The sequence below is a fragment of the Babylonia areolata genome, chromosome 29 (genome assembly GCF_041734735.1).
Source record: "Babylonia areolata isolate BAREFJ2019XMU chromosome 29, ASM4173473v1, whole genome shotgun sequence".
NCBI classification, from domain to species: domain Eukaryota; kingdom Metazoa; phylum Mollusca; class Gastropoda; order Neogastropoda; family Buccinidae; genus Babylonia; species Babylonia areolata.
Window position 1 is genome coordinate 3,241,100 of NC_134904.1, and position 2,500 is coordinate 3,243,599.

Genomic DNA, 2,500 nt, shown 5'->3' on the forward strand with positions numbered 1-2,500 from the left:
TAATTTTAGATAGATAATTTCCTTTATCCCACCACCTCCCTCAAATCCTGAGTGGGTGTACAGGAATTTTATGACGGTTGTGTTATTGTTGTTGGTGGAAAGTAGCTGGCTTTCAAATTGATACCAAAGATACCATCACAATACTTCAAATCGCCCACCTCTCCCACAAAAATTCCTGAATAGTTGTTCAGGAATTTGACTACAGTTGTTGCTATTGTTGTTGTTATTGTAGTCGATGGTGGTGGTGTTGCTGCTGCTGCTGCTGTTGTTGTTGTCGATGCTGTTGTTGCTGCTGTTGTCGTTATTGTTGTTGTTGTTTGATGTCAGTTATTATTTATTTATATTTTATTTTATTTTGTTTTATTATTTATTCTTTTTTTATATTATTGTTATTATTTATTATTATTATTTATTGATTTATTTATTTATATTTTTTTTTTTCTCAAGGCCTGACTAAGCGCGTTGGGTTGCGCTGCTGGTCAGGCATCTGCTCGGCAGATGTGTTGTAGCGTAGCGTATATGGATTTGACCGAACACAGTGACGCCTCCTTGAGTTACTGATACCGATACCGATAGTGATAGTGTCAGTGTGTGTGTGTGTGGAGAATTGTGGAAACCTTGGTTGATGGAACATGCTCCGTCCTCCCTGCAGTGAACACATGATGCGAGCCTTTGTTCAGCCGCGCAGAATGTCTGTTGGGTAAGGGGTTTGTTGAGTGAACTGAAACCTTCTTCTTCTTCTTCTTCTTCATTCGTGGGCTGCAACTCCCACGTACACTTGCATGTACACGAGTGGGCTTTTACGTGCATGACCGTTTTTACCCCGCCGCCATGTAGGCAGCCATGCTCCGTTTTCGGGGGTGTGCATGCTGGGTATGTTTTTGTTTCCATAACCCACCGAACGCTGACATGGATTACAGGATCTTTAACGTGCGTGTTTGATCTTCTGCATGCGTTTACACACGGAGGTGGTTCAGGCACTAGCAGGTCTGCACATATGTTGACCTGGGAGATCGTAAAAATCTCCACCCTTTACTCACCAGGCGCCGTCAACGTGATTCGAACCTGGGACCCTCAGATTGAAAGTCCAACGCTTTAACCACTTCGGCTATTGCGCCCGTCGAGTGAACTGAAACCAAACACAGGCTGCTGCTGCACCCCCCCCCCCCCCCCCCCCATCCCTCCCACACTCTGGAACTGACTGACCACCAGCTAACTGTGTGTGTTTTATTTCTTTGTTTCTTTGTTTTATTTGTATTTGTATTTCTTTTTATCACAACAGATTTCTCTGTGTGAAATTCGGGCTGCTCTCCCCAGGGAGAGCGCATCGCTACACTACAGCGCCACCCATTTTTGGGGTATTTTTTCCTGCGTGCAGTTTTTTTGTTTTTTTTTTTCCTGTTGAAGTGGATTTTTCTACAGAATTTTGCCAGGAACAACCCTTTTGTTGCCGTGGGTTCTTTTACGTGCGCTAAGTGCATGCTGCACTCGGGACCTCGGTTTATCGTCTCATCTGAATGACTAGCGTCCAGACCACCACTCAAGGTCTTGTGGAGGGGAGAAAATATCGGTGGCTGAGGCGTGATTCGAACCAGTGCTCTCAGATTCTCTCACTTCCTAGGTGGCCGCGTTACCTCTAGGCTGTCACTCCACACACAGTTTTATACTGAACTGCTACATGTTGGTGTGGAGTTTGATGTGACGTCTTGATGGAATGGTATGAGAAAAGTTTTGTCAGGTGTAGAATTGGGATGGTAATTTTTTTTTTTTTTTTTTTTTTTTGTGTGTGAGCATGTTGTGTGTATGTGAATGGTGACACTTTGGCTGTTTTGGTGTGCTATGTTTAGTGTGTGTGTATGTTGAAAGGGCGCGGGGGGGTAAATTTGTGTGTGTGTGTGTGTGTGTGTGTTTGGTATGTGTGTTTTGTATATGTATGCATTGCATACAAGTGTGATTTTAACCATATTTATGTGGCTTATGTGTGACTGTGCGTGCGTGTCTTTCTGTGTGTGTGTGTGTGCTTTGATTCATGCATGTGTGAGCTCTCACGTGCAGTGCAGTGTCTAGGTTCAATGTCGTTGAAGTGATATTTAACCTGTGGTGATGTCATGACCCATGGACCATAACTCTGCACCTTTCTCACTCCCCCCCTCTCCCCTTAGCCCCCTCCCCCCTCCCACTACTCCATAACCTCCTCCTCCTCCTCCCCCAGGTTCTGTCTGACGCTCCCCACCTCCCTCCTCTCATCTCTCCCCCCCCCCCCCATTCCCTCCACCTTCCCCTGTCACATGTACATGTGACTGCACTGTAACTGCTGGTGTGTTGCGTCCTTCTTCTTTGTTCGTGGGCTGCAACTCCCACGTTCACTCGTATGTACACGAGTGGGCATTTACGTGTGTGACCGTTTTTACCCCGCCATGTAGGCAGCCATACTCCGCTTTCAGGGGTGTGCATGCTGGGTATGTTCTTGTTTCCATAACCCACCGAACGCTGACATGGA

General features: G+C 45.9%; 1 protein-coding gene across 1 annotated transcript in view; it reads left to right on the forward strand.

Moving 5' to 3' along the window:
* LOC143274604 (uncharacterized) overlaps positions 1–2,500 on the forward strand; it is a 39,215-nt gene that overhangs the window by 28,238 nt on the left and 8,477 nt on the right. The window lies entirely within an intron of this gene.